The sequence below is a fragment of the Neoarius graeffei genome, chromosome 21 (assembly GCF_027579695.1).
Source record: "Neoarius graeffei isolate fNeoGra1 chromosome 21, fNeoGra1.pri, whole genome shotgun sequence".
In the NCBI taxonomy this organism is placed as follows: Eukaryota; Metazoa; Chordata; class Actinopteri; order Siluriformes; family Ariidae; genus Neoarius; species Neoarius graeffei.
In genome coordinates, this window is record NC_083589.1 from 19,998,311 (window position 1) to 20,019,739 (window position 21,429).

At 46.1% G+C, this 21,429-nt stretch overlaps 1 protein-coding gene across 7 annotated transcripts in view; it reads right to left on the minus strand.

Annotated features, from left to right (window-relative positions):
• The window catches only part of agbl5 (AGBL carboxypeptidase 5), a 70,156-nt gene extending 69,386 nt beyond the window's left edge, over window positions 1-770 (minus strand). For 3 of the 7 annotated variants that reach the window (XM_060902801.1, XM_060902803.1, XM_060902802.1), the window contains exons 1-2: window positions 339-770; window positions 41-87 (exon numbers count right to left, since the gene is read on the minus strand). The gene's annotated coding sequence lies outside the window, so the exon portion shown is untranslated. The remainder of the gene's footprint in view (window positions 1-40; window positions 88-338) is intronic. The other 4 variants (XM_060902798.1, XM_060902799.1, XM_060902797.1 and 1 more) reach the window with 4 other exon arrangements.
• Window positions 771-21,429: the final 20,659 nt, after the last annotated feature.

The following is a 21,429-nucleotide window of genomic DNA, read 5'->3' on the forward strand; positions in this document are numbered from 1 at the left end:
AGCTGATTTATAAGTTTATAAAAATGGTTCTTTCATTTACCTTTTATTTTCCCAACAAAGCCAAGCAGCTCAGCACTAGAGATGAACCTGTGGAGAAGGATATAAAAAGATAAACCTGTATTAATCCCTGATGTGAAAATGAAAGTGTTGCTGAGACATGAACAGTGAGACAGAATAATACATATGACAATGTCATAATATGAGAAGTAAACAGACTGAAAGGCAGCACCATGATGTGTGCAAATGTGATAATTGTAGAATTTGTGAACCATGTTAGTGATCACAGGTAAACCTAAATGATCTTTTGTATAAAAACATAAATATTACAAACAGATTACCTTACAGCTCAGTTGCTGGTTTCTACTTACAGTCTTCCAGTTCAGTAACCAGTTTTAGCTAGCTTGTCTTTACCTTATTGATATTCCGAGGAACAAACAAACAAGATACAATGACAGCAGCACTTATCATTACTGACTCCTTTACTAAATCACACAGTTGGTTTAAATGCACAATAATACACAAAAAAAAATTAATAAAGAATAAAAAATGCCAAAGACCTGGCTCAGATTCCTATTCTAGCGCTGATAGTTTTCGCAGGCCATTGCAATGACAACACAACTGTCTGATAATTTAATGTATACACAGCAGGAAATAAAGTAAAAAAAATACCCAGAAATGCATCGTACAGCACTGCTATTGTACGAAATCCAACCCAATTCTCACCGTCCGCTGAACAGACTCTAACACCCAAACAAACCCACTTAGCCGTCTCTGTGTTACAAAAAGACGGCCGCTGATTGGTCCGCTGGTCTCACAGCGCGCACACAGGATCATAGTGAGCGCTCATTGGCTGCTTCCACGGAAACTCTTCATCTCTACATTTTCTCCAATTTGAAGTTTCTGAATCACAAAATACCTCATGAAACAAAATAGTAATAAAATAAATCACATTAAAACAGTAGTGTAAAGAGATAAAACAAATAAAAATATGAGCTCATTGTAACAGCAAACACGTCTTTTTAAAATTAATTTATTTAAGTATTTGTTTAATTATTTACCGTTACTACACTTCAAATGAAGGTCACAAATGAAGCAACTTCTCCAGAATTATCATCTCATCTCATCTCATTATCTCTAGCCGCTTTATCCTTCTACAGGGTCGCAGGCAAGCTGGAGCCTATCCCAGCTGACTACGGGTGAAAGGCGGGGTACACCCTGGACAAATCGCCAGGTCATCACAGGGCTGACACATAGACACAGACAACCATTCACACTCACATTCACACCTACGGTCAATTTAGAGTCACCAGTTAACCTAACCTGCATGTCTTTGGACTGTGGGGGAAACCGGAGCACCCGGAGGAAACCCACGCGGACACGGGGAGAACATGCAAACTCCACACAGAAAGGCCCTCGCCGGCCCCAGGGCTCGAACCCAGGACCTTCTTGCTGTGAGGCGACAGCGCTAACCACTACACCACCGTGCCGCCCCAGAATTATCATTGCAAATAAAATGGACAATAAACTACATATATAAATAATAATAATAATAACAATAATGAACATAAAACATGTGATAAACAAACTAATGTGAGCTCACTGACTCAGCAATAAAATAATTAGGGAATAGCTTGGAACACTTCTTCATAAAAACATTTCATCGCTAAATTTTTTTGTTAAATTAAAGATTTCTGAGTTATACTACTACTAATAATAATAATAAAACTAATACAATAAATCTCATATTAAGATAGAAGTGCAGATAGCTTGGGTAATAAACTACATATCTCATCTCATCTCATCTCATTAACTCAAGCCGCTTTATCCTTCTACAGGGTCGCAGGCAAGCTGGAGCCTATCCCAGCTGACTACGGGCGAAAGGCGGGGTACACCCTGGACAAGTCGCCAGGTCATCACAGGGCTGACACATAGACAGACAACCATTCACACTCACATTCACACCTCATCTCATCTCATTATCTCTAGCCGCTTTATCCTTCTACAGGGTCGCAGGCAAGCTGGAGCCTATCCCAGCTGACTACGGGCGAAAGGCGGGGTATACCCTGGACAAGTCGCCAGGTCATCACAGGGCTGACACATAGACAACCATTCACACTCACATTCACACCTACGGTCAATTTAGAGTCACCTGTTAACCTGACCTGCATGTCTTTGGACTGTGGGGGAAACCGGAGCACCTGGAGGAAACCCACGCGGACACAGGGAGAACATGCAAACTCCACACAGAAAGGCCCTTGCCGGCCACAGGCTCGAACCCGGACCTTCTTGCTGTGAGGCAACAGCGCTAACCACTACACCACTGTGCCGCCCTCATTAAAAATGTAAAAAAGCTAATGATAAGCAATAATAATTAAACAAACAAAATACATACATAGGTAAATAATAGGATAACATTAGTTTGTTTGTTTACTACCTCCGCCAAGGAGGTTATGTTTTCGGTAGCATTGGTTTGTTTGTTTGTTTGTCTGTTAGCAACATTACAGAAAAAGTTATGAACGGATTGCTCTGAAATTTTTTCCAGAGGTGTGACTGGGCACAAGTAACAATCCATTAAATTTTGGCAGTGATCCGGATCACCTTCTGGATCCCAGATTTTTTTAAAGGATTCTTGGCGGAGGTCTGCACTCTCCGAGTGCTTTTCTAGTTTTACCTATGTATTTACCGATGTAAATACCCAGTCACTGGGGTTGTACTAGATAGTGCATAGTACTGGTCCCAAGCCCGGATACACTGGGGAGGGTTGTGTCAGGAAGGGCATCTGGTGTAAAACCTACAGTGGTGCTTGAAAGTTTGTGAACCCTTTAGAATTTTCTATATTTCTGCATGAATATGACCTAAAACATCATCAGATTTTCACACAAACCCTAAAAGTAAATAAAGAGAACCCAGTTAAACAAATGAGACAACAATATTATACTTGGTCATTTATTTATTGAGGAAACTGATCTAATATTACTGTAGTAGTTCAATACTGGTGGGTGGAGCACAGAGGACGGCAGGACAGAGATCAGGTCCAACTTAGCGTTTATTGTCACACTTTTCAGTCTAACAATTCAAATAGACACACACACACGACAAGTGTCTCGTTCAGGGTTGAGCCCCTCTGCTGTCTGCTCTCCCTCCTTATATAAGGCGTGGTCACTGGGAAGACACACAAACAGGTTAATTGCTCTCAGGTGTAGTGATTCTGCCACTCACCTTCCCTGACTCCGCCCTCCTGTCACAGACCGGCGCTTGACCACGCCCCCGCTGCCACATACCCCCACCACCCGACTCAGGCCGGGCAGCCGTCCGGCCTGCAGCCGACTTCCCCCCCCTTGACGGGAGAGGAAGTCCGCCACGACCATCTGCGCCCCCGGCCTGTGGACCACCTTGAAATTGAAGGGCTGGAGTGCCAGATACCAACGGGTGATCCGCGCGTTGGCATCCTTCATGCAGTGGAGCCACTGGAGGGGCGCGTGGTCTGAACAGAGGGTGAAAGGGCGCCCCAGCAGGTAGTAACGGATGGCGAGGACTGCCCACTTGATCGCTAGACACTCTTTTTCGATTGTGCTGTAGCGCCCCTCACGCACTGACAGCTTCCTGCTAATGTACAGGACGGGGTGGTCCTCCCCCTCCATCTGCTGGGACAAAACCGCCCCCAGCCCTCTGTCCGACGCGTTGGTCTGCAACACAAAAGGGAGAGAAAAGTCAGGGGAGTGTAATAGTAGCCCCCCACACAGTGCAGCCTTTACCTCAGAGAAAGCCCGCTGGCATTGCTCCGTCCACTGGACCGGATCTGGTGCCACCTTTTTAGTGAGATCAGTCAGCGGGCTGGTGACGTCCGAATAATTAGGTATAAACCTACGATAATAGCCAGCCAGCCCCAGGAACTGTCTCACCCCCTTTTTGGTCTTGGGCCTCGGGCAAGCCGCAATCGCTGCTGTCTTATTAATTTGGGGACGCACCTGCCCGTTGCCCAAGTGGAAGCCCAGATACCATACTTCCACCCGCCCAATCGCACACTTCTTTGGGTTGGCTGTGAGACCCGCTCGCCTCAGCGACCTAAGGACGGCCCTGAGGTGTTCCAGGTGCCTCGGCCAGTCATTACTATATATGATGATGTCATCAAGATAGGCGGCCGCATAGGTGGCGTGGGGGTGGAGGACCCGGTTCATCAGCCGCTGAAACGTAGCGGGCACCCCAAACAGCCCAAACGGAAGTGTGATGAATTGGTGTAACCCAAACGGTGTGGAAAAGGCCGTTTTTTCTCGGGATAGTGGAGTCAAGGGGATCTGCCAATATGCCTTCGTCAAATCCAGTGTCGAATAAAAGCGAGCCGTGCCTAGTCGATCGAGCAACTCATCAATACGAGGCATTGGGTATGCGTCGAATTTAGACACCGCGTTGACTTTTCTATAGTCCACACAGAACCGGACCGACCCGTCGGCCTTGGGTACCAAGACCACCGGGCTGCTCCAGTCACTGTGGGACTCCTCGACGATGCCCATTTCAAGCATGGTCTGAAGTTCTTCCCGAACCACCTTTTTTTGTGTTCGGGTAGCCTGTAAGGGCGGCTACGCACTACCACCCCCGGGGGCGTCTCTATGTGGTGCTCTATGAGGTTAGTGCGACCGGGCAGGGGCGAGAACACGTCCGAAAACTCGGTCTGCAACTGGGCAACCTCCGCGAGTTGGGTCGGGGAGAGGTGGTCTCCACAGGGGACCGGAGAGGGACGTGATGCTAATGTTCCTTTTTGAACCACCGACACCAACGCCATGGGGACCTCCTCGTTCCAGAGTTTGAGTAGGTTGAGGTGGTAAATCTGTAGCGCCCCACCCCTGTCCATTCGCCTCACCTCATAGTAGACGTCCCCGACTCGCCGTGTGACCTCAAAGGGTCCTTGCCACTTGGCGACTAATTTAGAGCTCGATGTGGGCAACAGTACAAGTACTTTCTCTCCCGGTGCGAACTCTCTAAGGCGCGTACCCTTGTCGTACAGGCGGGTTTGCCGTTCTTGGGCCTGCCGCAAATTCTCCTGGGTTAGGTGTGTGAGTGTGTGGAGTTTTGCGCGCAGGTCAATAACGTATTGAATTTCATTTTTGCTTGGTGAAGGTCCCTCCTCCCAATTTTCTCGCAGCACATCTAAAATGCTGCGCGGCTTATGCCCATATAATAATTCAAACGGGGAGAACCCCGTGGAGGCTTGGGGGACCTCTCGCACTGCAAAGAGCAAGGGTTCGATCCATTTATCCCAGTTACGCGCGTCCTCACTTACAAATTTTTTAATTATGTTTTTAAGGGTGCGATTAAACAGTTCCACTAAACTGTCCGTTTGTGGGTGATACACGCTGGTGCGGATCGGCTTAATACCTAATAACCCATACAGTTCGTTCAGTGTTCGTGACATAAACGAGGTGCCTTGATCAGTCAGAATCTCTTTCGGGATTCCAACTCGGGAGATGACGCGGAAGAGTGCCTCCGCAATACTGCGTGCTGAGATATTGCGAAGAGGCACTGCTTCCGGGTATCGCGTTGCATAGTCCACTAGAACTAATATAAAGCGGTACCCTTGTGTTGACCGATCTAATGGCCCGACAAGATCCATCCCAATTCTCTCAAATGGGGTCTCGATTAACGGTAGAGGGCGCAAAGGCGCTTTTGGAATGGCCGCTGGATTTACTAACTGGCATTCGCGGCATGCCATACACCACCTACGGACATCGCCGCGAATCCCCGGCCAATAGAATCGGGCCATTATTCGGGCTAGTGTTTTATCCTGCCCTAAGTGTCCAGCCATGGAATTAAAGTGAGCCGCCTGGAATACCAATTCCCAGCGGCTCTTCGGAATTAAAAGCTGCGTGACTCGTTCTTTAGTTTGAGTGTCCTGCGTCACTCGGTATAATCTAGCCTTCATAATCGCGAAGTAGGGGAAGGACGGGGTGGCGTTCGGCTGGAGCGTTTGACCATCGATTACTCTCACTTGGTCAAACGCATGCCGCAGAGTCTCGTCTCGCGACTGCTCTAATGGGAAATCCGCGAGGGATTCCCCAATAGAGAGAGGAGGAGCCGGCAGCTCCTCACTCTGACGCGGAGATGACGTAGACGGCTCTGCGACAGCTGCTCCTGCCAAAGCGACACCGGGAACTCCCCCTGTCAAATGGCAGGACCCACTCTCTACTAGGCGTGTCATTAAACCCTGAAATCCTGGCCAATCAGTCCCCAAAATTAAAGAGTGGGTAAGGTGAGGATTAACCGCCGCCTTCACTATGAATTTTTCCCCTCTGAAAATAATGTGGACCGACACCAAAGGGTAGCGGTGAACATCCCCGTGCACACACAACACCTTCACCCCTTGTGCTCCCCCCAATGCCTCATTTTGAACCAGGCTTTGGCGAATTGAGGTCTGATTACAACCAGAATCCACCAACGCCTGATATGTAGCTCCTTGGATACTCACCGGTATGCGATACGCTCCGGCCCGATTGAGGGCGGCCTCTGGCGCGTCGGGGATCCGAACCACCGCGCCCACTTCCATTGCCGTGCACTGCTGTTGAATGTGGCCCGGCTCCCCGCAGCGCCAGCAAACCAGCCCGGGCTTTCCCTCTGCACTCTGAACTATCAATACTGGTGGGTGGAGCACAGAGGACGGCAGGACAGAGATCAGGTCCAACTTAGCGTTTATTGTCACACTTTTCAGTCTAACAATTCAAATAGACACACACACGACGAGTGTCTCGTTCAGGGTTGAGCCCCTCTGCTGTCTGCTCTCCCTCCTTATATAGGGCGCGGTCACTGGGAAGACACACAAACAGGTTAATTGCTCTCAGGTGTAGTGATTCTGCCACTCACCTTCCCTGACTCCGCCCTCCTGTCACAGACCGGTGGTTGACCATGCCCCCGCTGCCACAATTACATATCTGTGAATGGCAAAAGTATGTGAACCTTTGCTTTCAGTATCTGGTGTGACCCCCTTGTGCAGCAATAACTGCTACTAAACGTTTCCGGTAACTGTTGATCAGTCCTGCACACCGGCTTGGAGGAATTTTAGCCCATTCCTCTGTACAGAACAGCTTCAACTCTGGGATGTTGGTGGGTTCCCTGACATGAACTGCTCGCTTCAGGTCCTTCCACAACATTTCAATTGGATTAAGGTCAGGACTTTGACTTGGCCATTCCAAAACATTAACTTTATTCTTCTTTAACCATTCTTTGGTAGAACGACTTGTGTGCTTAGGGTCGTTGTCTTTCTGCATGACCCACCTTCTCTTGAGATTCAGTTTGTGGACAGATGTCCTGACATTTTCCTTTAGAATTTGCTGGTATAATTCAGAATTCATTGTTCCATCAGTGATGGCAAGCCATCCTGGTCCAGATGCAGCAAAACAGGCCCAAACCATGATATTACCACCACCATGTTTCACAGATGGGATAAGATTCTTGTGCTGGAATGCAGTGTTTTCCTTTCTCCAAACATAATGCTTCTCATTTAAACCAAAAAGTTCTATTTTGGTCTCATCTGTCCACAAAACATTTTTCCAATAGCCTTCTAGCTTGTCCATGTGATCTTTAGCAAACTGCAGACGAGCAGCAATGTTCTTTTTGGAGAGCAGTGGCTTTCTCCTTGCAGCCCTGCCATGCACACCATTGTTGTTCAATGTTCTCCTGATGGTGGATGTTTTGTTTGTGTTGTGGGTTCTTCAATAAACACACTGGTACTTGAAAAGAACGAGCTTTATCTAGTAACTGGTTGCACACTCATATTACAGGCGTACACTCTGAACTGTGTTCACCACTCCATCTACCTGTTCTAACACTAGGCTTCCGTATGTGCATGCGCCACCTATCTAGCTCATAGGGAATCACATGACTAATCAAATTGTTCATATCATTACATCTCCCTTCTTTAAGTAAAAGTATTATATTTTTAAAATGATGGCTCTTTTTTTTTTTTTTTTAGATTTTTTTTTAGCTTTTTCACCTCTACTGGATAGGACAATGCAGAGACAGGAAACGAGCGGGAGAGAGAGACGGGGAGGGACCGGGAAACGACCCTGGGCCGGAACCGCACCCAGGTCCCCGGATCCACAGCACGGCGCCCCATCCACCCGAGCCACGACGCCCCCTAAAATGATGGCTCATGCACCTTTAAACCTTTTGAACTTACTTTAACCTTACAGTTACTCTATTGTAATTTACTTACTTTAATCTGAAAATCCATCAAACTATGTAAAACTAAATTTCAAAAATGTTACCACATCCTGACTGAACTACGATACTAAATCTGTTCAATCAGTCTCTCAGGTGGTCTTATAATCCTTGAAGATCTCTTGAGGGGTTGTTCTGGACTCGGAGCAGGATCTGTTGCCTCGGATGATGGATTCTCTGGATGCTGACGTTGCTCGGCTGCTTCATCAGACGGCTGATCTGCTTTGGCTGGCCCCAGGATGTCACGGCGATTCTTCCTCAGCACAGCGCCATCTTCTGTCTGAATGTTGTATGATCTTGGTTGAATCTCTTTCAGGACAGTTGCTTTCTGTGCCCATGTGTTGGTTTTGTCTTTGAGTCGCACCTTGTCGCCAGTATGCAGTTCAGATAAGTTCTGTGTCCCTCTGTCATAGTAGAACTTTTGTTTTGCTTTCTGCTGTTCTTTGTACCTCTTCACCTTTCCTCCCTCCTTTGTTTTCAGCAGCTTTTCCTGAATAGGCAGGTTTGATCTCAGTCTGCGTCCCATGAGGAGTCTTGCAGGTGACATACCACACTCCAGCGGTGTTGTGCGGTACACGAGCAGGCTTTGGTAGTAGTCTGTTCCACTGTCCATGGCTTTGTACAGCAGTCTCTTCACAGTCTGAACTGATTTTTCAACTAGTCCATTCGACTGTGGGTAATGCGGACTCGATGTTGTGTGCACAAAGTTCCATTCCTCAGCAAAGCGTTTGAAGCTCTCACTGGAAAATTGCGGTCCATTATCTGAGAAGACCTCACTTGGCACTCCATGTCTCGCAAAGATGGCTTTCATGGCTGTTATTACTGCCTCCGCTGTTGTAGTGTTCAGTCTACTAACCTCTGGATATAACGAGTAGTAATCTGTCATGACAATGTAGTCTCTTCCAGCACATTCAAACAGGTCAGCACCCACTTTTTGGTATGGTCTGTCAGGCACTGTGTGTGGTTTGAGTGTTTCAGCTGGATTGCTTGATTGATATCTCAGACATGTTGAGCAATCAGACGCTTCATTTGCGATGTCTCGATTTATCCGCGGCCAGTACATCACCTCGCGAGCTCTTTTACGACACTTTTCAATTCCAAGATGCCCTGCATGAATCTTCTTGAGCATGTCATGTCGTAGACTCTTTGGAATGACGATCTTACTGCCCTTGTAGATGATGTCGTCAACTACGGACAACTCTGCTCTGCAATTCCAGTATTCTGTGATATCAGGTGAACAATCTTGCTTTGTGTTGGGCCATCCATCTTTGATGATTTGACATAATCTTTTTAAAGTTTGATCTTTGTATGTCTCTGTCTTTATCAGTTCCATCTTGACATCAGAAACAGGTAAGGCACTTGTGATCTTGTCCACATAAGCATTCACATCATCATTTATGTTACTGCTCACCGGTTCCTTTGGGTCAACTGCTCTTGACAAGGTGTCGGCTGTGTACATCAGCTTACCTGGTGTATATGTCACTGTCAAAGAGTAGTGTTGAAGGCGAATCATCATTCTCTGGATTCTCAGTGGACAGTCATTGAGTGGCTTTTGAAACAGTGCGATCAATGGTTTATGATCAGTTTCCACACTAATTTCCTGTCCTGACACGAACTGGTGAAATCTCTCACAGGCATAAGTTATACTCAACAGTTCTTTTTCGATTTGTGCATAACGCATCTCCGCGTCTGTCATTGAGCGTGATGCATATGCAATTGGCTGCCATTCATCGTACAGCTGCAGAAGAACAGCTCCTAGTCCACTCTGTGATGCATCGGATGAGATCTTGATGGGTTTAGCTGGATCATAGAATCTAAGTACCGGTTCAAGTGTAAGCTGTGTCTTCAGGTCTTTCCATGCTTTTTCATGTTCATGACTCCACTCCCATTCTGTTTTCTTTTCGGTTAGTTGTCTCAGTGGTGCCATGCGTTCAGAGAGATTGGGTATAAACTTTCCCATGTAGTTTATCATTCCATTGAACCGCTGCATGTCTTTCTTGCATTGTGGCCTTGGCATGTTTTCTATTGCTGACACTTTTCTGGGATCAGGCCTAACCCCTTCGCTGCTCAGTATGTCTCCAACAAATGTCAGTTCTTTCACGCCCAGCTGGCATTTCTCTTTGTTCAGTTTTAAGTTTGCTTTTCTTGTCGCTTCTAGGACACCTTTCAGTCTCTTGTCGTGTTCAGCTTTTGTACTTCCCCATATGATTATGTCGTCCATTGATGTGTCTACACCTTCCAGATGCTCATAGATCATATGAATTGTCTTATGGTACACCTCAGGCGCTGAGGCTATGCCGAATGGTAATCTCAAAAATCGGTATCTGCCAAAAGGGCTGTTAAACGTGCACAATTTTGAGCTTGCACTGTCCAATTTGAGTTGCCAAAATCCAGAAGACGCATCCAATTTGCTAAAATACTTTGCGTTGGCAAACTGTGACATTATTTCCTCTCTCGTGGGTAATTTGAAATGTTCTCGCTTTATAGCTCTGTTCAAATTTCTTGGGTCCATACATATTCTAGGTTTGCCATTCTTTTTGTTCACAATGACCAGAGAACTCACCCAGTCAGTTGGTTTGTCTATTCTCTCGATCACTCCCAGTCTTTCCATCCTGTCCAATTCTTCTTTCATGGGCTTATGAAGAGCAAATGGCACTTTTCGGCATGGATTGATGACTGGTGATACTGTCTTGTCAACTTGGATCGTGTGCTCTCCAGGAAGACAGCCTAGACCCTGAAACAGATCCTTGTACTCTTCCATCAGTTCGTCATACTCTGTATCTGCATTTTCCACTGTTAACACTCTTTTTACTAGATTCAGTCTCTCACAAGCAGCTAATCCTAATATGGTCTGTACATTCCCGGCCGCTACTATGAACGCCAGTGTATGCTCTTTGTCCTTATGTGTCACTTTGACCATGCATTTTCCTTTAACAGGTATTGCTGCTCCGGAATATCCACTCACTTTCACTTTTGTTGCATGTAATTTAGGTCTGGGTCTGATTTTGTTAAACACAGTCTCTGAAATCACATTTGCTTGAGCTCCAGTGTCTAATTTCATCACAATGTTTGCATCATTCACTTTCAGGTTCAGCATCCAATCTTTCTTGTCTGTATTTTATTCTGTTACTACATCCACATAGAATTCCTCAGAGTCACTCTCATTCACTGTATGCACTTTGCTCTGTTGTGCCTGACTCATGCACTGTCTTGCATAATGGTTCTTTTTGTTGCAATTATTACACACTTTACCATACGCGGGGCATTTTTTGGGAGGATGCTGCGTGCCACATCGACTGCATGCCTTTCCTTGCACGTCTCTGTGCGCTAGTCTCGTTTCACTCTTGACGTCGGGAGCGCCTCTTTTCTTCCTGACTGCTCCTCGTTCTTCTCTTCTCACTGCATCGACGTTGCAACTCTCACCGACCAGTTCTTTTGCTTGCGTTCTGACTGTTTCCGCCGCTCTGCACATAGTAATTGCTTTCTCTAAGTCCAATTTTTCTTCTCTCAGTAGCCTTTCTCGTAGACTATTATCTGGAATTCCGCAAACAAGTCTGTCTTTTATCAACGAGTCTGTCAGTTCTCCAAATTCACACGTCTTGCTTCGGTTCCTCAACTCGGTTACATACTGATCAATTGACTCTCACATTTTCTGAACACATGTAAAAAATCTGTGCCTCTCAAATGTGACGTTTCTTTTCGGAATACAGTACTCCTCGAACTTCCTCAGTATTTTATCCAATTTCATTTTGTCATCTTCTGCGTCAAACTGAAAGTTGTTATAGACTTCTAGCGCATCTTCGCCCACTACATGTAAGAACACTGATGCTTTCGTCTTTGCACTCTTATCGTCGGCACCAATAGCTGATAAGTACAATTGAAAATGTTGCTTAAACTTCCTCCAATTCTCAGCCACATTACCTGTCAGTTGTAGACTGGGTGGTGGTTGTAGCACTTGCTCTTTTATGCTCTTTTTCTCCCGCGGAAAACAGGCTAACAACCCTCAGTTGACTTAACTTGCTATGTTCTCACCGGACTAGCATCAGATGTTTTCAGTCAATCCTCTCCAATTCACTCTTAATGTCGAAGTTTCTCCTCAAGTCCATCTTCTGACACCATGTTTTGTTTGTGTTGTGGGTTCTTCAATAAACACACTGGTACTTGAAAAGAACGAGCTTTATCTAGTAACTGGTTGCACACTCATATTACAGGCGTACACTCTGAATTGTGTTCACCACTCCATCTACCTGTTCTAACACTAGGCTTCCGTATGCGCATGCGCCACCTATCTAGCTCATAGGGAATCACATCACTCAGGATGACTAATCAAATTGTTCATATCATTACAGTGGACTCATGAACATTAACATTAGCCAATGTGAGAGAGGCCTTCAGTTGCTTAGAAGTTATCCTGGGGTCCTTTGTGACCTCGCCGACTATTACACACCTTGCTCTTGGAGTGATCTTTCTTGGTCGACCACTCCTGGGGAGGGTAACAATGGTCTTGAATTTCCTCCATTTGTACACATTCTATCTGACTGGATTGGTGGAGTCCGAACTCTTTAGAGAGGGTTTTTAGATTAGATTAGATTAGATTAGATAGAACTTTATTGATCCCTTTGGGCGGGTTCCCTCAGGGAAACTAAAATTCCAGTAGTATCATTACAGGATAAACGGAGAACAGAAATAGAGAAAAAAATTTCTAGATAAATTAAATTAAATTAGGTATTTGCATATACAAATATTAAAAAGAATAAGAATAAGATATGGAAAAGAGGGGGGGAAGGGCCAATGGAAGAGGTATTGCACATTATATTGCACATTATATTGCACATTGTCCAGTATTGTTTATTGTCAGGCTAGACTACTACTAGACTGGCATCATCCATGATGTTCAGTATTTTGTCCATAGTCTTCTTCTCTGCCACCGTCACCAGAGAGTCCAGCTTCATGCCAACCACAGAGCCAGCCCGCCTGATCAATTTGTCCAGCCTGGATGTGTCCTTCTTGGATGTGCTGCCCACCATGGTGTAAAACAGGACACTGGTGACCACGGTCTGATAGAACATCCACAGGAGTTTCCTGCAGATGTTAAAGGACCACAGCCTCCTCAGGAAGTACAGCCTGCTCTGCCCCTTCCTTTACAGGTGGTTGGTGTTGTAAGTCCAGTCCAGCTTGCTGTCCAGCCACAGCCTGATGTACTTGTAGGAATCCACAGCCTCCACCTCGACTCCCTCGATCAGAACTGGTTGTGACCTTGTTCTGGACCTCCCAAAGTCAATGACCAGCTCCTTGGAGTTTTGTAACCTTTTCCAGCCTGAAGAGCATCAACAATGCTTTTTCTGAGGTCCTCAGAAATCTCCTTTGTTCATGCCATGATACACTTCCACAAACATGTGTTGTGAAGATCAGACTTTGATAGATTCTTTAAATAAAACAGGTCATGAAGTTCTTTAAATAAAACAGGGTGCCCACTCACACCTGATTGTCATCCCATTGATTGAAAACACCTGAATCTAATTTCACCTTCAAATTAACTGCTAATCCGAGAGGTTCACATACTTTTGCCACTCACAGATATGTAATATTGGATCATTTTCCTCAATAAATAAATGATCAAGTATAATATTTTTGTCTCATTTATTTAACTGGGTTCTCTTTATCTACTTGTAGGACTCGTGTGAAAATCTGATGATGTTTTAGGTCATATTTATGCAGAAATATAGAAAATTCTAAAGGGTTCACAAACTACCAAGCACCACTGTATGCCAAATCAAATATGCGGAACAGATCCACTGTGGTGACCCCAAACGTCCAGGAACAGCCACAAGAAGAAGAAGAACAACAACAAGAAGAAGAAACAGAAAATACATACATACACTTGATGTCAGATGTTTCCATACACTCTTTATGGACATGAATATCATAGCAATATTTCAGTGATTTCTCTGAACTGTTCTTTTTCTGTGGCATTATGATTGTACCACATACATCTTTAATTGAAAAAAAAAATTGGTGCATAAGTCTCAATTCATTTTAGATTTTCCGAAATCAACACAAGGTCAAAATGATCCTGACTTTTAAACACAGTCCACATATTTTTGATAGGGTTGAGGTCAGGACTTGTTTTAAGCTTAATATTTGCCTGCCTCATCCTCCACAACTAGCTATGATGTGTGTTTGGGGTCACTGTCCTGTTTGAATACCCAGTTGTTTCCAAGTTTCTGAGGGTTTGAGGTTATGCTGAAGAATTCCGAGGTCATCCTCCTTCTTCATGACTCCATCCACTTTGTGCAATGCACCAGTTCCATTGGCAGTAAAACAGCCCCAGAGTATGATGCTACCACCACCATGCACAGTTGATACAGTGTTCCTCTGCATGTCTGGTCACCGTGGTCAAACAACTCAATCTTTCTCTTGTCTGACCATAAAACTTTCGTCCAGAAGGCTTTTTCTTTGTTCATGTGGTCAGCTGCAAATTTTAGTCAGCGTTGATGTTGGAGCAGGAGCTTCTTTTCTAGATGGCAGCCTGTTAGACCATGGTGATGTAAAACTCACTTGACTTTAGACAGTGACATTGTTAATGGCAGGCCTGTGCCTTGATGGTTACTGGGTTGTTCCTGACCATCCAAACCAATTTCCTCTCAGCTGAAATCAATTTGGGTCTTCTTTCAGCAAAGTGGCTTGGCAAAGTGGCTATACAGATCTCACATACATATCAGTTTGAACTGATTATTTTTGAAACTTAACTTGTTTACAAATGGCTTCCAGAGACATTCCTGAGTTGTGTAAATGTATGATCCTCTTTCTATCTTTGTGTTAGCTATTAGTGGCACAAGCTAACTGTGTTAGCTACTAACCCCATCTCCAGCAAAGTTGGGATATTTTCCAAAATGCAATTAAAAAAAATTTGATTTGTTAATTCATGTGAACTTTATTTAACTGACAAAAGTGCAAAGGAAAGATTTTCAACAGTTTTACTGACCATAAGCACTGTTACATTAATGGACCTTGCTTTACAAACGACTTCTGTGTACTTACAGCTTTAGGAACAAAGGTACATTTTTATGTACACAGGTACATTTTAGATTTAACAACAAATAAATACATAAAATAATTAAGGATTTGTTTTTAGCATCATCACTACTGCTGACTCTCATCTTTATCGCTGTAATAGAAACTAATAGACAATTGAAATGTATTCTGGTGACGGGTCTTCGCCTCTAGATTGTAGCTGACTCTGAAAAGCACGACACTCGCTCCTACCTGAGGGTTATCATCAGGGGGTTTAGGATTTTGTCAGCATCATTTTAAGTACTAAAGAATTCATCCAGACAACTGTGTCAAAAATGGCTTCTTAAGGCTGTCCACAAGCCCTCTAGTGTTAAAAAAAATATATAAATGAGTAACATTTTTAGATTTCATCAATGTATGTAACATTTGGAAACAATTTCCAAAAAATAATAAATAATTGGCTGACGTCATCAGTGCTTAATAAAAGAGTTCCTGAATGTGTTCTACATATTTATTTGTAGCCTAAAAACGAACTGTACATAACAGATAAAGGCAGAGATAGATGAGATAATGTTCTGTGTTGATAGAGCTGGGTTTTTTCTCTCCTTTTGTTTTCCTTTTCTTTTTCCTTTATTCACCACTTTGTGTTTCCTTTTTCTTCTTTAACATTTTTCTTTTTCCCTTTTCGCTTCATGATTTTTATGTAGTTAAATCATTTTTAATCAAATTGTTAGATACACTCTAATAAACAAAACAACTATTGGGTTATGTTTTGAAGCCAAGCAAGATTGGGTTATGATGTTGACGCAGTATGATGGGTTGATTTTGTTATGCTCCGCCCCAGACATCCACTCCGGAGATTACAGTTCTCCCATGTCAGCGCCAACCCGAATCCGGGACGGGAATTCCATCCTGCCTGCTTCCCCGTTCAGCGAGCGCTCACCTGAATTCACTTTCTGGTTTTCACCGCTGCATATTTAAAGGCCGTTCTCAGATTATGACTTTACCAGAATGTCTTGTTTGCTACTCTAGTTGTTTCTGTGCCTCTATTGTGGCTAATGGTTTTTTGCTCTAGCTATTTTTCTGGTTTGTGGTTTTTTTTTTTTGCACTAAGCAGTTTCTCTTGTTTATGGTTTTTTGCACTAGTGTTTTTGTCTTTGCCTGTCTCATGTTTCTGTCAAGTTTTTTCTCTTTTTTGTCCTGTTTGTTTACCTCTTGCCATGCCCTTTTTTTCCCCTGGATTAAATCACCTTATTTATTGGATTACTGTCTGTATTCTACTTTTGGATCCTTATCTCACCACACCTCCACCACCCCTAATGGCACATTCTGGCCAACATGGATCCAGTGGAACTCACCCATCTGAGAACGGCCATCCAGCAACAAGGGACTCTCCTCAGGACCCACCAGTAAGACCTCCAACAGATTACCCAGAACCTTGCCACCCTGTCCAACTCACTCAACCTCCTCACCACACAGATGCAGCACTATCAAGCTGTGTCTACCCCTACCCAGCTGTCTCCAACTTCAGCTCCCGTCACTGCTTTTCTCTGTGAGCCGAGACTCCCAGCACCTCAGCCCTATGATGGAGAGCCAGGTACTTGCAGATCGTTCTTATCTCCGTGCTCATTGATCATGGAGCTGCACCCTCTGACCTTCCCCATAGAACGCTCCTAGGTGGCATATATCATCACACTTCTCACCAGCAAGGCCAGGGAGTGGGGGACAGCGGTCTGGGATGCAGACGCTCCCTTTTACTCCTCTTTCAAAGATCTCTCCAAAGAGATGAGGCGAACGTTCAACTGCTCTCTGTCCAGCCGGGAGGTGGCTGGGGAACTCCTGGAGCTGCGGCAGGGGTCCCGGTCTACCTCGGGCTACGCCATCGAGTTCCAGATGTTGGCGGCATCATGCGGTTGGAACGAGAGCGCCCTGGTCGACACGTTCCTGCATGGCTTGTCCGACACCATTAAGGATGAGCTGGTATCGTGGGAACTGCCATTGGACTTCTCCAGTCTCATGGACCTCGCCAACCGCATCGACGCCCAGATCCAGCAACAGAGGAGAGAGAGAAGACCCACCCCAGCTTCACCTGCTCTCCACCTCCTGCCTTGTCTGTCGAATCCATGCAGGTAGACCGGGTATGGGTGTCAGTGGAGGAACGATAACACCGGCGGAGCACAGGGGCCTGCTTCTACTGTGGTCAGCGAGGGCACATCTGCTGAGCCTGCCCACTAAAAGGATGAGCCCACCAGTGAATCGAGGGGCCCTGGTGGGCATCTCTCGGAACCAGCCCCCCACTGATCGTCCGTTACTCCCAGTAGTCATCCACAACAACCAGCATCACCATCTCCAGACCCTCATCAACTCAGGGGTGGACAGGAACCTGATCTGCTCTGCCACTGCTAAGCGTCTGAGAATCCTGCTACTTGCCCTCGACGTCCCTCTCACTGTCCTGACACTCAATGGAACTGGCTTGACCACCATCACCCACCTTATCCTGAGGATTTCCGGTAACCACTCAGAAACCATCCAACTCCATGTCATGAATGACCCCCATGTACCCATCATCCTAGGATTATCCTGGTTAATGCAGCACAACCCCCACCTTAACTGGGCTGACAACACCATCCTAGGCTGGAGCCATTCCTGCCTAGCTTCCTGCCTGAACTCTGCTCTGCCTCCCGCCAAACCATTGCAGCCTTCAGCCAGCAAGTTTCCTGACCCCTCTCATGTGCCTCCGGAATATCTGGACTTAAGACTCGTGTTCAGCAAGACCCAAGCAGTGTCCCTCCCTCCTCACAGACCCTATGACTGTGGAATCAACCTCCTGCCCGGGATGGCACCACCCAAAGGGCGACTCTGCTCTCTCTCTCTCTCGTCGAAAGGCAAGCCATGGAGAAGTACATCTGAGTCTCTGGCAGCTGGGATCGTCCACCCTTCCTCCTCTCCAGCAGGGGTGGGATTCTTCTTCGTGGAAAAGGACAAGTCACTCCACCCCTGCATTGACTATCGAGGTCTCAATGCCATCATGGTCAAGAACCGTTACCCACTACTGCTCATGACCACGGCCTTTGAACTGCTCCAGGGAGCCAAGATATTTATTAAGATGGATTTACGCAATGCCTACCATCATGTGAGAATCAGGGAGGGGGACGAGGGGAAGATGGCCTTTAACACCACCATGGGACACTAAGAGTACCTTGTGGTCCCTTTCGGCCTGACTAACATGCCCGCAGTCTTCCAGGCACTTGTCAATGACGTCTTGAGGGACTTTCTTACCATCTTTGTTTTTGTGTACCTGGATGACATCCTGATCTTCTCTCTCTCCCTGGAGGAACATCGGGGCCACGTCTGGCAGGTCCTCCAGCGCCTGCTAGAGAATAAATTGTCAAGGTGGAGAAGTGTGAATTCCACCAGAACTCTGTCTCGTTTCTGGGGTTCATCATTTCCCCTGCTAGGATCCAGATGGACCCCCTCAAGCTTGAGGCAGTTGCTGACTTGCCTACCCCATCCTCACAACGAGAGCTCCAACGTTTCCTGGGGTTCACCAATTTCTACAGGTGCTTCATCTGTGATTTCAGCATGGTGGCTGGACCTCTCATAGCATTGACCTCGATTAAGACTCTGTTCAAGTGGGGGGAGGAAGCAGAGAAAGCCTTCTCCATGCTCAAGCGCAAGTTCACCACAGGACCCATTCTCACCATACCCAATCCAACCAAACAGTTCATCGTGAAGGTCGACGCTTCCGAGTCTGGGGTTGGAGCCATTCTCTCCCAGAGGGCCAACAATAAGAAGGTCCACCCCTGCTCCTTCTCTCACCGGCTGTCCCCTGCTGAACGAAATTACGACATCGGTGACAGAGAGCTGTTGGCCATTAAGCTAGCCTTGGAGTGGAGGCACTGGCTTGAAGGGTCAGATCTCCCCTTCCTTGTCTGGACCGACCACAAAAACCTAGAATATCTCAAGTCCGCCAAACGCCTTAATTCACGGCAAGCCCGACGGTCTCTTCTCCTGATTCTGATTCACGCTCTCCTATTACCCAGGCTCCAAGAACGTTAAACCCGACACCCTGTCCAGGATATTCTCTGCCCGCCAGGAGGAGTCTAATATGCCCAAAACCATCCTCCCTCCATGCTGTCTGGTGGGGGCCGCCCTACTTGAGGTAGAGACATTAGTGCAGAAGGCCCTGGAGCAGGACCCCGGAGAAGGTAACTCAAACATGCCACCTAACCATCTGTTTGTTCCCTGTTCTGTGCGAACCCAGGTGTTGCAGTGGGGTCATGGCTCCAAGTTGGCTTGTCATCTGGGAGCTGCTTGAACCCTGGCGCTCATCTAACAGTGCTTCTGGTGGCCCTCCATCAAGGAAGACGTCCAGGAGTTTGTGGCAGCCTGCGATACATGTGCCCAGAATAAGACAGCCAATCGTCCCCCTGCCAGCTTGCTAAGACCGCTCCCAACTCCTCACCAACCCTGGTCTCACATCGCCCTGGACTTTGTCACAGGACTCCCCAACTCAGGTGGCAACACATGCATCCACAGTTATTGACAGTTTCTCTAAGATAGTCCATTTCATCCCTCTGCCCAAGCTTCCCACAGCTAAAGAAACCGCCGAATTACTCATCCTTCACATTTTCCACCTACACGGACTCCCCACTGACATTGTCTCCAACTGGGGTCCTCAGTTCACTGCACAGTTCTGGAGGACCTTCTGCAAACTCATTGGGGCCACCTGTAGTCTCTCCTCAGGTTTTCATCCTCAAACCAACGGCCAGGCGGAACAGGCCAATCAGGATTTGGAGGTTGCACTCAGGTGCATGGCATCCAGGGATGCTGGTTCTTGGAGTAAGTACTTACCTTGGGTCAAGTACACTCACAACCCTCTCCCTTCATCTGCCACAGGTCTCTTGCCCTTCCAGTGTTCCCTAGGTTACCAACCACCACTCTTCCCCAACCAAGAGGCAGAGGTTGCCGTACCCCCAGCCCAGATCTTCATACACCACTGCAGGAGGACGTGGGCATTGGCCCGGAGAAGACTCATTCACTCCGCCCTAGCATTCAAGAGGCAGGCTGACAAACGCTGCTCTAAGGCACCCACCTACTGGGTGGGGCAGCAAGTCATGTTCTCCATGCACCATCTGCCACTCAGAACCGTCTCCCGTAAGCTGGCCACCAGATATCTAGGACCCTTCCTCATCAGCAAGGTAATCAATCCATGTTTCATCAGACTGGCATTACCACTCACCATGCAACGTATTCACCCCACTTTCCATGTGTCACAGCTTAAACCTCTGGTCTCTAGTTATTTCTCTCTTCCTAAAGCACCTGGAGGTGCTTGTTGAAGGGGGGGGGGGGATAGGGTACTGTCATGCTCCGCCCTAGACATCCACTCCGGAGATTACGGTTCTTCCACATCAGTGCCGATCTGGATCCAGGACGGGAACTCCATCCCTCACCTGAACTCACTTCCTGGTTTTCACCGCTGCATATTTAAAGACCAGACTCTGACTTTGCCAGAACGTCTCGTTTGCTACACTAGCTGTTTCTGTGCTTCTATTGCGTCTCATGGCTTTTTGCACCAAGTGTTTTTTCTTGTTCATGGTTTTTTGTACTAGTGTTTTTGTCTTTGCCTGTTGTGTTTTTTGTCGTTTTTTTTTTGTCTCTTTTTACCCAGACTACTTTGCTGTTTTTGTCCTGTTTGTTTACCTCTTGCCACGCCCTTTTTCCCCTGGATTAAATCACCTTATTTATTGGATTACTGTCTGTGTTCTGCTTTTGGATCCTTATCTCACCACACCTCCACCACCCCTAACAACAAAAAGGGCTTTTTCTATACAAACAAACACAAAAACCCACAGTGATGACATTACATTAATTGCATCTAGCAGATGCTTTAATCCAGAGTAGCCTGAGGTTAGGTGACTTGTTCAAGGGCACTTCAGCCATTCCTGCTGCTCCAGGGAATCAAACCAGTGATCATTTGGTCCTAAAGTTGCTTCTCTAACCATTAGTCCATGGCTTCAAACGCTGATTACACAGTTTGCAAGACATACATTTAATTTTGAAGAACTGTCGAATAATAAGTAGCTTGCTACAAAATTCATGTTAAATACATAATTTTATACAACCAAAACAATTTCTAGAGATAAAATGCTAGAGATGGCACTGATCTGATTCCCAGGATTGGTATCGCACTGATGCCAGGAAAAA